The sequence below is a fragment of the Rattus norvegicus genome, chromosome 3 (assembly GCF_036323735.1).
Source record: "Rattus norvegicus strain BN/NHsdMcwi chromosome 3, GRCr8, whole genome shotgun sequence".
Lineage (NCBI taxonomy): Eukaryota > Metazoa > Chordata > Mammalia > Rodentia > Muridae > Rattus > Rattus norvegicus.
Genome location: NC_086021.1, coordinates 59,760,561 through 59,775,342, shown reverse-complemented (window position 1 = coordinate 59,775,342; position 14,782 = coordinate 59,760,561). Strand labels below are relative to the sequence as shown.

The window sequence follows — 14,782 nt, the reverse complement described above, 5'->3', positions numbered from 1 at the left end:
TTTCTGTCCAATTTCCAGACCCTTTGTACTTCTCTCCTGTCCTTTCCAATACCAGACCCTGACATCTGTTTTTTCCCTCCCTTTGCAGTCTTAATCCCAGGGGCCTCCATCCCTGTGATAATTTTGTTTCTCCTTCTATTTAGGATCGAAGCATCCACAGTTTGGTTTTCCTTCATAAGCTTAGTGTATGGGTTATATTGGGAGTATTCTGAGCTTTTGGGCTAAAGCCACTTATTAGTGAGTAAATACCAGATGTGTTCTTTTGTGCCTAGGTTACCTCACTCCAGATGATATGTTTTACTTTCCTCCATTTGCCGGAGAATTTCATGACGTCATTGTTTTTAATAGTTGAATAGCACTCCATTGTGTAAATGTGACACATCTTCTGTATGCATTCTTCTGTTGACAGATATCTGTGTTGTTTCTATCTTTTGGCTCTTATAAATAAGGATGCTACTATAAACATAGTTATATTTTGGGGTATCTTTGGGGTATGCCCCGGAGTGGTATTAGCCGTATCTCTAGAGAGAAGTATTTCCAATTTTCTGAAGAACCTCCAGATTGATTTCAGAAGTGGTTTTACCAGATTGCAGACCTACCAACAAAGGAGTGTTCCTCTCTCTCCACATCCTTGCCAGTATCTGCTGTAGTATGTGTCTTTGATCTTAGCCATTCTGATTGGTGTGAGCTAGATTCTCAGGGTTGTTTTGATTTGCATTTCCCTGATGACTAAAGATGTTGTACATTTCTTTAGGTGCTTCTCAGACATTGGAGATTCTTCAGTTGAGAATTCTGTTTAGCTCTGTACCCCATTTTAGTAGGGTCATTTTGTTTTCTAGAGTCTACCTTCTTTATTTCTCTGAATATTTTTGATATTAGCCCTCTATCAGATGTAAAATTGGTAAAGATCTTTTCCCAATCCATTGGTTGCTGTTTTGTCTTATTGACAATCTCCTTTGTCTTATAGAAGCTTTTCAATTTTATGGGGTTCCATTTGTTGGTTGTTGATCTTAGAGCATAAGAAATTGGTGTTCTGTTCAGTAAATTTTCACCTGTGCTGATGTATTGAAGGATCTTCCCCACTTTCTCTTCTATTAGTCTTAGCATATCTGGTTTTATGTGGAGGTCCATGATCCACTTGGACTTGAGCTTTGAACAAGGAGATAAGAATTGATCAATTTGAATTCCTCTACATGTTTAACTAGTACCATTTGATGAAAACACTGTCTTTTTTTCTGGTTTTGGTTTCTTTGTCAAATATCATGTGACCACAGGTTTATGAATTTATTTCTGGGTCTTGAATTTTATTCAGTTTTTCTACATGCTTGTCTGTTTACCAATACCATGTGGCTTTTTATCACTATTGCTTGGTAATACAGCTTGAGGTCCGTGATTGCAATTTCCCCAAAATTTCTTTTATTGTTAAGAATAGTTTTCGCTATCCCGGGTTTTTTGTTATTCCAGGTGAATTTGAGAACTGTTCTTTCTATATCTGTGAAGAATTTAGTTGGAGTTTTGATAGGGATTACATTAAATCTGTAGCTTGCTCTTGGTAAGATGGTCATTTTTACTATGTTAATCCTGCCAATCCATGAACATGGGAGATCTTTCCATCTTTTGGGGTGTTCCTCAATTTCTTTCTTCAGAGTTTTGATGTTCTTCTCATAAGGATCTTTCATTTGTTCGGTTAGTGTTACACTAAGATGCTTTATGTTAAAATTATTGTGAAGAGTGTCATTTCCCTAATTTGTTTCTCAACTCATTTATCCATCGAGTAAATAAGTGTTGCTGTTTTGTTAGAGTTCATTTTATATCCACCAACTTTGCTCTCAAGCTATTCCACAAATTAGAAACAGAAGGAACACTACTCAATTCATTCTTTGAAGCCACAGTTATACTGATACTTAAACCATACAAAGACCTAAGACTGAAAGAGAAATTCAGACCAATTTCTGATATGAATATCAATGAAAAATACTCAATAAAATTCTCCCAAACAAAATCCAAAACACGAGACCTGGTGAGAGAGAAACCCAACCGCCTGGTCAGGTGGGCACTCCTGAGGCTGCAGAGCGGAAGAGACCACCAACACTGCTCACCCCTGCCCACATCCCTGGCCCAAGAGGAAACTGTATAAGGCCTCTGGGCTCCCGTGGGGGAGGGCCCAGGAGCGGCAGGACCCCGCCGGACCCTGAAGGAAACAGACCGGATAAACAGTTCTCTGCACCCAAATCCCGTGGGAGGGAGAGCTAAACCTTCAGAGAGGCGGACAAGCCTGGGAAACCAGAAGAGACTGCTCCCTGCACACACATCTCGGACGCCAGAGGAAAAAGCCAAAGACCATCTGGAACCCTGGTGCACTGAAGCTCCCGGAAGGGGCGGCACAGGTCTTCCTGGTTGCTGCCGGTGCAGAGAGCCCCTGGGCAGCACCCCACGAGCGAACTTGAGCCTCGGGACCACAGGTAAGACCAACTTTTCTGCTGCAAGAAAGCTGCCTGGTGAACTCAAGACACAGGCCCACAGGAACAGCTGAAGACCTGTACAGAGGAAAAACCACATGCCCGAAAGCAGAACACTCTGTCCCCATAACTGACTGAAAGAGAGGAAAACAGGTCTACAGCACTCCTGACACACAGGCTTATAGGACAGTCTAGCCACTGCCAGAAACAGCAGAACAAAGTAACACTAGAGATAATCTGATGGCGAGAGGCAAGCGCAGGAACCCAAGCAACAGAAACCAAGACTACATGCCATCATCGGAGCCCAATTCTCCCACCAAAACAAACATGGAATATCCAAACACACCAGAAAAGCAAGATCTAGTTTCAAAATCATATTTGATCATGATGCTGGAGGACTTCAAGAAAGACATGAACACACTTAGGGAAGCACAGGAAAACATTAATAAACAAGTAAAAGCCTACAGAGAGGAATCGCAAAAATCCCTGAAAGAATTCCAGGAAAACACAATCAAACAGTTGAAGGAATTAAAAATGGAAGTAGAAGCAATCAAGAAAGAACACATGGAAACAACCCTGGATATAGAAAACCAAAAGAAGAGACAAGGAGCTGTAGATACAAGCTTCACCAACAGAATACAAGAGATGGAAGAGAGAATCTCAGGAGCAGAAGATTCCATAGAAATCATTGACTCAACTGTCAAAGATAATGTAAAGCGGAAAAAGCTACTGGTCCAAAACATACAGGAAATCCAGGACTCAATGAGAAGATCAAACCTAAGGATAATAGGTATAGAAGAGAGTGAAGACTCCCAGCTCAAAGGACCAGTAAATATCTTCAACAAAATCATAGAAGAAAACTTCCCTAACCTAAAAAAAGAGATACCCATAGACATACAAGAAGCCTACAGAACTCCAAATAGATTGGCCCAGAAAAGAAACACCTCCCGTCACATAATTGTCAAAACACCAAACGCACAAAATAAAGAAAGAATATTAAAAGCAGTAAGGGAAAAAGGTCAAGTAACATATAAAGGGAGACCTATCAGAATCACACCAGACTTCTCGCCAGAAACTATGAAGGCCAGAAGATCCTGGACTGATGTCATACAGACACTAAGAGAACACAAATGCCAGCCCAGGTTACTGTATCCAGCAAAACTCTCAATTAACATTGATGGAGAAACCAAGATATTCCATGACAAAACCAAATTTACACAATATCTTTCTACAAATCCAGCACTACAAAGGATAATAAATGGTAAAGCCCAACATAAGGAGGCAAGCTATACCCTAGAAGAAGCAAGAAACTAATCGTCTTGGCAACAAAACAAAGAGAATGAAAGCACACAAACATAACCTCACATCCAAATATGAATATAACGGGAAGCAATAATCACTATTCCTTAATATCTCTCAATATCAATGGCCTCAACTCCCCAATAAAAAGACATAGATTAACAAACTGGATACGCAACGAGGACCCTGCAGTCTGCTGCCTACAGGAAACACACCTCAGAGACAAAGACAGACACTACCTCAGAGTGAAAGGCTGGAAAACAACTTTCCAAGCAAATGGTCAGAAGAAGCAAGCTGGAGTAGCCATTCTAATATCAAATAAAATCAATTTCCAACTAAAAGTCATCAAAAAAGATAAGGAAGGACACTTCATATTCATCAAAGGAAAAATCAACCAAGATGAACTCTCAATCCTAAATATCTATGCCCCAAATACAAGGGCACCTACATACGTAAAAGAAACCTTACTAAAGCTCAAAACACACATTGCACCTCACACAATAATAGTGGGAGATTTCAACACCCCACTCTCATCAATGGACAGATCATGGAAACAGAAATTAAACAGTGATGTAGACAGACTAAGAGAAGTCATGAGCCAAATGGACTTAACGGATATTTATAGAACATTCTATCCTAAAGCAAAAGGATATACCTTCTTCTCAGCTCCTCATGGTACTTTCTCCAAAATTGACCATATAATTGGTCAAAAAACGGGCCTCAACAGGTACAGAAAGATAGAGATAATCCCATGCGTGCTATCGGACCACCACGGCCTAAAACTGGTCTTCAATAACAATAAGGGAAGAATGCCCACAAATACGTGGAAATTGAACAATGCTCTACTCAATGATAACCTGGTCAAGGAAGAAATAAAGAAAGAAATTAAAAACTTTTTAGAATTTAATGAAAATGAAGATACAACATACTCAAACTTATGGGACACAATGAAAGCTGTGCTAAGAGGAAAATTCATAGCGCTGAGTGCCTGCAGAAAGAAACAGGAAAGAGCATATGTCAGCAGCTTGACAGCACACCTAAAAGCTCTAGAACAAAAAGAAGCAAATACACCCAGGAGGAGTAGAAGGCAGGAAATAATCAAACTCAGAGCTGAAATCAACCAAGTAGAAACAAAAAGGACCATAGAAAGAATCAACAGAACCAAAAGTTGGTTCTTTGAGAAAATCAATAAGATAGATAAACCCTTAGCCAGACTAACGAGAGGACACAGAGAGTGTGTCCAAATTAACAAAATCAGAAATGAAAAGGGAGACATAACTACAGATTCGGAGGAAATTCAAAAAATCATCAGATCTTACTATAAAAACCTATATTCAACAAAATTTGAAAATCTTCAGGAAATGGACAATTTCCTAGACAGATACCAGGTATCGAAGTTAAATCAGGAACAGATAAACCAGTTAAACAACCCCATAACTCCTAAGGAAATAGAAGCAGTCATTAAAGGTCTCCCAACCAAAAAGAGCCCAGGTCCAGACGGGTTTAGTGCAGAATTCTATCAAACCTTCATAGAAGACCTCATACCAATATTATCCAAACTATTCCACAAAATTGAAACAGATGGAGCCCTACCGAATTCCTTCTACGAAGCCACAATTACTCTTATACCTAAACCACACAAAGACACAACAAAGAAAGAGAACTTCAGACCAATTTCCCTTATGAATATCGACGCAAAAATACTCAATAAAATTCTGGCAAACCGAATTCAAGAGCACATCAAAACAATCATCCATCATGATCAAGTAGGCTTCATCCCAGGCATGCAGGGATGGTTTAATATACGGAAAACCATCAACGTGATCCATTATATAAACAAACTGAAAGAACAGAACCACATGATCATTTCATTAGATGCTGAGAAAGCATTTGACAAAATTCAACACCCCTTCATGATAAAAGTCCTGGAAAGAATAGGAATTCAAGGCCCATACCTAAACATAGTAAAAGCCATATACAGCAAACCAGTTGCTAACATTAAACTAAATGGAGAGAAACTTGAAGCAATCCCACTAAAATCAGGGACTAGACAAGGCTGCCCACCCTCTCCCTACTTATTCAATATAGTTCTTGAAGTTCTAGCCAGAGCAATCAGACAACAAAAGGAGATCAAAGGGATACAGATCGGAAAAGAAGAGGTCAAAATATCACTATTTGCAGATGACATGATAGTATATTTAAGTGATCCCAAAAGTTCCACCAGAGAACTACTAAAGCTGATAAACAACTTCAGCAAAGTGGCTGGGTATAAAATTAACTCAAATAAATCAGTTGCCTTCCTCTATACAAAAGAGAAACAAGCCGAGAAAGAAATTAGGGAAACGACACCCTTCATAATAGACCCAAATAATATAAAGTACCTCGGTGTGACTTTAACCAAGCAAGTAAAAGATCTGTACAATAAGAACTTCAAGACACTGAGGAAAGAAATTGAAGAAGACCTCAGAAGATGGAAAGATCTCCCATGCTCATGGATTGGCAGGATTAATATAGTAAAAATGGCCATTTTACCAAAAGCAATCTACAGATTCAATGCAATCCCCATCAAAATACCAATCCAATTCTTCAAAGAGTTAGACAGAACAATTTGCAAATTCATCTGGAATAACAAAAAACCCAGGATAGCTAAAGCTATCCTCAACAATAAAAGGACTTCAGGGGGAATCACTATCCCTGAACTCAAGCAGTATTACAGAGCAATAGTGATAAAAACTGCATGGTATTGGTACAGAGACAGACAGATAGACCAATGGAATAGAATTGAAGACCCAGAAATGAACCCACACACCTATGGTCACTTGATTTTTGACAAAGGAGCCAAAACCATCCAATGGAAAAAAGATAGCATTTTCAGCAAATGGTGCTGGTTCAACTGGAGGGCAACATGTAGAAGAATGCAGATCGATCCATGCTTATCACCCTGTACAAAGCTTAAGTCCAAGTGGATCAAGGACCTCCACATCAAACCAGACACACTCAAACTAATAGAAGAAAAACTAGGGAAGCATCTGGAACACATGGGCACTGGAAAAAATTTCCTGAACAAAACACCAATGGCTTATGCTCTAAGATCAAGAATCGACAAATGGGATCTCATAAAACTGCAAAGCTTCTGTAAGGCAAAGGACACTGTGGTTAGGACAAAACGGCAACCAACAGACTGGGAAAAGATCTTTACCAATCCTACAACAGATAGAGGCCTTATATCCAAAATATACAAAGAACTCAAGAAGTTAGACCGCAGGGAAACAAATAACCCTATTAAAAAATGGGGTTCAGAGCTAAACAAAGAATTCACAGCTGAGGAATGCCGAATGGCTGAGAAACACCTAAAGAAATGTTCATCATCTTTAGTCATAAGGGAAATGCAAATCAAAACAACCCTGAGATTTCACCTCACACCAGTGCGATTGGCTAAGATCAAAAACTCAGGTGACAGCAGATGCTGGCGAGGATGTGGAGAAAGAGGAACACTCCTCCATTGTTGGTGGGATTGCAGACTGGTAAAACCATTCTGGAAATCAGTCTGGAGGTTCCTCAGAAAATTGGACATTGAACTGCCTGAGGATCCAGCTATACCTCTCTTGGGCATATACCCAAAATATGCCTCAACATATAAAAGAGACACGTGCTCCACTATGTTCATCGCAGCCTTATTTATAATAGCCAGAAAATGGAAAGAACCCAGATGCCCTTCAACAGAGGAATGGATACAGAAAATGTGGTACATCTACACAATGGAATATTACTCAGCTATCAAAAACAACGAGTTTATGAAATTCGTAGGCAAATGGTTGGAACTGGAAAATATCATCCTGAGTGAGCTAACCCAATCACAGAAAGACATACATGGTATGCACTCATTGATAAGTGGCTATTAGCCCAAATGCTTGAATTACCCTAGATCCCTAGAACAAATGAAACTCAAGACAGATGATCAAAATGTGAATGCTTCACTCCTTCTTTAAATGAGGAAAAAGAATACCCTTGGCAGGGAAGGGAGAGGCAAAGATTAAAACAGAGACTGAACGAACACCCATTCAGAGCCTGCCCCACATGTGGCCCATACATATACAGCCACCCAATTAGACAAGATGGATGAAGCAAAGAAGTGCAGACCGACAGGAGCCGGATGTAGATCGCTCCTGAGAGACACAGCCAGAATACAGCAAATATAGAGGCGAATGCCAGCAGCAAACCACTGAACTGAAAATAGGTCCCCTATTGAAGGAATCAGAGAAAGAACTGGAAGAGCTTGAAGGGACTCGAGACCCCAAAAGTACAACAATGCCAAGCAACCAGAGCTTCCAGGGACTAAGCCACTACCTAAAGACTATACATGGACTGACCCTGGACTCTGACCCCATAGGTAGCAATGAATATCCTAGTAAGAGCACCAGTGGAAGGGGAAGCCCTGGGTCCTGCTAAGACTGAACCCCCAGTGAACTAGTCTATGGGGGGAGGGCGGCAATGGGGGGAGGGTTGGGAGGGGAACACCCATAAGGAAGGGGAGGGGGGAGGGGGATGTTTGCCCGGAAACCGGGAAAGGGAATAACACTCGAAATGTATATAAGAAATACTCAAGTTAATAAAAAAAAAAAATCCAAAACACATAAAAACAATCATCCGCGTGAGCAAGTAGACATCATCCCTGGGATGCTGGATGGTTGGCTACATGGAAATCCTTCACTGTAAATCCACTATATAAACAAATTCAAAGAAAACAACCACATGATTATCTCATTAAAGCTGAAAAAGCTTGTGAGAAAATACAACACCTCTTCATGCAAAAAGTATTAGAGAGATCAAGAATTCAAGGTCCATTCCTAAACATAATAAAAGCAGTATACTGCAAACCTATAGTCAACATCAAACTAAATTGAGAGAAACTTGAAACAATCCCACTAAAATCAGGGTCAAGACAAGGCTTTCCACTCTTCCCCTATCTATTCAGCATAGTACTGGAAGTTCTATCTAGAGCAATAAGACAACAAAAGGAGATCAGAGGTATATAAATTGGGAAGAAGAAGGTCAAGATATCACTATTTGTGGATAATATGATAATATACATATGCAACCCCCCAAATTCTTCCAGAGTTTTACTATGGACATCCTAGTAAGTCTAAGCATGTGAACTTCTGTATGGACTTGATTTCCAAAATCATAAAAGCTTAAATGACCAGATTAAATGAACTGGCCAAGGACATCAAAATATAAAACTAAGGGTCACTCAAATTGTATTTCTGTGGTACTACTCTAAAATGTAATTCAGTGACATTGTACATTAATGATATTTATGTACCTTTTGACAAGTACGGGCAGCAGGAAAGACTTTACCATCAATTATTGAAATTAGATTTGTTCTTATACTGCACTTTCATGAAAATAAAAATGCATTTTATGCCCATAAGAATTTGAGCCTAGAGTACCTAGTAAGAGATATTTTCTGAAAAGTATCTTACTTATTTGCTACATTTAACCTGTATTTGACATCAATTCTTTAACCAAGATCAAAGCAGAGACACTGACTCTGAAGGGACGGGCAAGGAGTTGGGGAAGAACTGTTCACAGCATGTGTTGCCACACATTCCTAATACAAGAAGACTATATATCATCTGTCAAGTAGATTGAGAATCAAACTTAAAGCAATAAATTTTCCATCTAGATAATCTAGAATTGCAGATTTAACATGTACTTTCAGGCTCATGAAGGTTTAATCCACCACTGCAAATTAGTTGATGCTGACTTTTATATATTTGCGAAAGTTTGCCAATCATAATTTTCTTCAATGGCATATTTGCAATGCTTCCTTCTTATAAGGTTTATATAATAGGATGCTTTATATGCTAAAATTCGTTTTTCATCTGATGTGACAAAGCTGAGCTCTATTGCTTATTTAAATATGCTTAATAAGCACAAAAGGCCACCAAGATGATGGTTTAATAGGGAGTGAAAACAAGAAATTAAGTTTCTCTTTTCCAAAAGGAACTGAAAAAAATACCTGTAAAACCATAGTACAAATTTTAAAAGTGTTTACTTTGATGCCAATGGGATTTGTTAACTTTCCTGGAAGACAGAATTGATCTATACATACCAAATAGAAACAAATCACTCCAATTTAACTTTAATTTCATTTCAACAAAAATTTATTGTAAAGATGTCGGTAATTAAATGAGAAAACATGATCTAAATGCTTGTTGTTAGTCTGACATTCAAGGCTAAGGAATCTCTCTTTAGGAATTCGCTTCTATATGTAGTAATTGATCATATTCTGAAGGTTAGTAGTTTTGTATTTTATAGATTTAACAATTGATTACTTGTTCATAACATGTGGGCTAAAGAGGCAATAGCAGGGCAGGAAAGAATATATAACAATGGAATTAACTAGTTATTATTAACATGCAAAAAGGATCATAGTACACAGAGTATAGAAAATGTCTATAGAGTCCATATCAAACTATACTGCCATTGGAATCAGCTGGGGTGGGGGCTCAAAAGCAAATTTCTACCACCTGATCTCACAATTTGCTTCTAATAAATTGTTAGTTGATGTTGGTTTTGCTGTCTCACAGTTTGCCGCTAACAAATTATCAGTTGATGTTGGTATTGCTAGTTGAGAATAATTGGTTGGTAGGCAAAAAAGTGATAGGTTTAGAGAAAAAGAATCTCAAATTTGGTATTTACATATGTTAGTAAAAGAACAAGACTAAACAAGGAACTGTGCTTACTTATATATAATTAAGAGGAAATGCCTGCCTATAGAAGTGTTTTAAAGGGTAAAAGAATAATTTGAACACATACAAGTGAAGGTACATGAGGATAATGATGTATAAAGTACAAGCTATACAACTCAAATGGCCCTAGGTTATACAATTTAAATCCTAGTTCCAATAGTAGCAAGACCTGTTTTTCAGGTCATTATGTTAATGTAGACAAATATTTTTAAAAGATCGATCTAATTCCAACCTAATAACCTTTTCAATGTGAAAATAATGGAGAAAATTCAACTTATTTTGAATTTGAATACTTACTCATGATAAGGTTAAGATTAGAGCAAACATACTGTATGTGATGCCCATGGTCTTTTATCATTTTCTATGCATGGCCTGGACATATTTCAGGTTTAGGATTAATTGTGAGATTATTCATATTCAGATGTGCTCTAGAACTCTAATATGAAATGTTTCTGTTTTCCAGAGCCAGCTGTTTCTGAGCAAGGACCTTCCATGATTTGTCCACATAGAAATACAATGACATAGAGTGCAGTAGTACCATTACATACAGAATTCAGCAACAATGAGTAGGCTGGATTCCCTATAAATTGATATAAATAAAAATAAGTAATTGCTTTAACCAGTGCTTGTCTCACAAATAAGGTCAAGTCTCTTCACTGGCCAACTCAACTGCTGAAGTTTTAGTGACCCCTGAACAGATACTAGAGGGGAAACAAAAGTACTCAGAGATACAGGACTCTCTTATTCAGTGCCTAGTGACTCATCTTCCATAGGTAATAGGTAACACTTGGTGATAAGAATGGTAACCAGTGACCTCATTTTTTATATGCACCAGAATCACGATATCTGCTCCCTTCCTTTCTAACTCAGTCTACCAATCCTTTCTTCTTACTGTATAATCCACTCTGTGTTTTGTGGCCACCTCACTTAATGAGTAGGTGTAGAATTAGGAAGATAATTACTTACTTCAATAGGAAAACAATGAAATCCACATGCAAGCCAATCTACCTTATTCCCACAGAATAAGGGTGCATGAGACATGCTCTTGCATCATCTATCAGATCATTCACAAAGGATCTAAAAATTATTCATTTAAATTTATCACTTTCTTGTTTTGGATATTTTATTTATTTACATTTCAGATGTTATCACCTTTTCTGGTTTGCTCTCCACACCCCACTCCCTATTGCTTCTATGAGGGTGCTCCACCATCCACCCACCCCCTCCCATCTTACTGCCCTGGCCTTCACCTAACTGGAGCATTGGACCTTTACAGGACCAAGGGTCTCTATTCTCTCTGATGCCAGACAAGGCCATCCTCTGCTACATACGCAGCTGGAGTCCTGGGTCCCTCCATGTGTACTCTTTGGTTGGGGATTTAGTTCCTGGGAGCTCTAGGGTGTCTGGTTGTTTGATATTGTTTTTCTTCCTATGGGTTGAAAACCCGTTCAGCTCCTTCAGTACTTTCCCTAACTCCCCCATTCAGGTCTCTGTGCTCAGTCCAACGGTTGGCTAGGATCATATATATCTGTATTTTTCAGGATCTGGTAGAGCCTCTCAGGAGACAGCTATATCAGGCTCCTGTCAGCATGCACTTCTCCTCCAGAGGACAAAGGTAAAAAATCTATCCAGCAACTATTAAAGTCATATTTTTGTATGCTCTAAGAGTTAGTAAAAAGGAAATGTTTGAATGTAAGACAGGAACATACCAAATAAAAATGTGCTAAAGAAAGGATATGCTAAATGACGGAGGAACTAAAATATCAAAAGCAAAACAAAAATATGAAAAAGGGAGCAATTACACAGACACACACACACACACACACAAAGAGAAAAAACATAAAACTAAAATAAGACACAGGAAAGTTATGGTATAAAAAAGGAAGGGAATTCATATTTTTCAATATCATTGTTTTAGTCCTTCAGTTTTTAACCAACTAAATATACAACATAATCAAAAATCAAAGAAAAATTTTATGTTCTAGTTAATTAAATCACTACAGACAGAATGTAAAAGACATCTATGGGAAAAGACTTGTAAGGATCATGAAAAAGTCCTCTAATAAGATTTTATGATCCAGGAATGTAGATCCTAGACATAGATATTATTCAAGAAATTGCAAATAATGGTGTTTATTATACTTGAGCATTATTTTCATACAGGAAATGTTTGATGTTACTTGGTGAAGAGCTAACATATTAATATTAACAGAAATTTAGCTGAGTTGCCATGTGGTCAAGCAAGCACATTTAAAGCACAGCACATTTTATTTACTGATTAATTTATAGCCCACAATGCATTTCTACAATAGCATCTGAATGCTATAGAAGAAACATGCTACATGGCGCATAATTTTATGTAAATTAACATAACTCCCATATCTCTTTCAATAAAATACTTAAATAAAATAAGCAGATACAAAATTCAATTGCTGTCTATGATGGCATAAAAACAAAGCAAGTCCATAAACTATTTAAGGAAGTTAAATGTAAATAAATGTACCTTCAGTTACACACCTCTATTCCTCTGAGTTAAATACCTGAAGTGGAAGGGAGAATTGGGGTGTGTCAGAGTGCCACAAGTCTTTGCTGCTCTGCTTTATGAGACATAAAGTCTAAGGTCTATGTCTTTTCATGTGAGTCATATTAGACTCTTCAAGTTGAGCTGGTCACAATCTTCTCATCTTGTGATCCAGGGGAAGGGAACTTCTCTCAAAGCTACTGAAATACCACACTCCACTCTGGTAACAGCCAATGATTAGCATGTTAGTTAACAACTGTAATTTAACCTCACAATCACACTTATATGCAGGCAAGACAGAGGCCATCTTGGACTTCCTAGAACACAACAGGCCATCTGAGAGCTGAACATCACCATTGAGTGGACTGTTGCAACTTAAAGGAAATAGCAAGGAGTCATAGACCACTTATAGCATCAGAAGAATTTCTGTGCTATACCCTGTCTCAATTTCTGATTCACAGAATCACCACATAATATACATATGCTTGAACAAGCCTCTAAATCTGTAGATAATTTGTGAAGCACTGGCAAAAATCTAGACCCAAAACGAACAACACAAGAGACTATTTTAGAGACAATATACGCCAGAAATCAACGTTAATTAAAGACAAAAATAGACTTAACATTCTGAAGAGCCTTCCCAAGCTCAGTCAGAGTCCTTCATACATAAGCTGTCCCTAAAGTAAATGCCCGAGGTGGAGAATAACATGCTTCCTTAGTGTTACTGAGTCATCATTTTCAGACCACACAATCAAGAGCAGCAAATGGTCTCAGAGCACAAAAGATTTGAGAAGTATGGCAATTAGAGTTGGAAATAGTCACAATTCTTTTCATTACAGACAAAATTAAATTCACATCCCCAAATTAAAAATGTGTGTGTCTAACCTGTAGATTGTAATTCAAATCTTCACTTTAGTTTTTGACCTTTAAAGCTAAAATCAGAACTCTAGGGTCTTATACTCTTAGGAATGCCAAAAATGGGAATCATCATAGCTTCCATGAACTTCATATTTGTATGAAAAAAGTTGGGTATATGTATTTCTCTGAAAATAAATGTATTCACTTTAACAATTTTTTTCTTCTTCTTTTTTCTTTTTTTCAGAGCTGGGGACCGAACCCAGGGCCTTGCGCTCCCTAGGCAAGCGCTCTACCGCTGAGCTAAATCCCCAACCCCTCACTTTAACAATTTTAATGAGTATCCTTTAAAGACTATATTATTTTATAAAACAAAGTATTACACAAAACTTTTCACATGGTCCCCTAATTAAGAAAATATTTTAAGTAATAGTTAACATAAAAAGAATGAACACAGACAGTTTTTAAACATATTTCATGTATCTCAGTGGTTTCCATTATTTTCTATAAATAACAAGTTTTTAAGTAATTAGTTTATTCCCAGTACTTTTCCCAGTACTCTGCTGTTCCTAAGAATCAGTCATTACTGAAGCTGTCAAACCAGACAGAACAAGGGGTTGTTTCTTCCAAATGTAATAGTCACTCTCTAGTGAAGTCCAGAATAGCCAATAAACCATAGGAAGACAGTTCTTTAGGCATTTGCTTGAAACCAACAGCTACAGTACAACTGCTGGTCTTCAGTGAGAGCCATTATAAATAACATTATTATTGCAGTTATAAATCACCAAATTTTTACCCAAGTACTGTGGCATTATCTTTAATCATTTACTTTATTGATTATACAAATATTTTAAGTAAATATTAACAGTCCTGTCTATTCATACAGCAACGGA

General features: G+C 37.8%; 1 protein-coding gene and 1 non-coding gene across 12 annotated transcripts in view; both read right to left on the bottom strand.

Annotated features, from left to right (window-relative positions):
* The window catches only part of Galnt13 (polypeptide N-acetylgalactosaminyltransferase 13), a 657,006-nt gene that overhangs the window by 194,291 nt on the left and 447,933 nt on the right, over positions 1-14,782 (bottom strand). The window lies entirely within an intron of this gene.
* LOC120102015 (small nucleolar RNA SNORA2/SNORA34 family) lies at positions 14,505-14,640 on the bottom strand. Its single transcript, XR_005503057.1, has one exon. It is a non-coding gene; the product is annotated as a small nucleolar RNA SNORA2/SNORA34 family (small nucleolar RNA).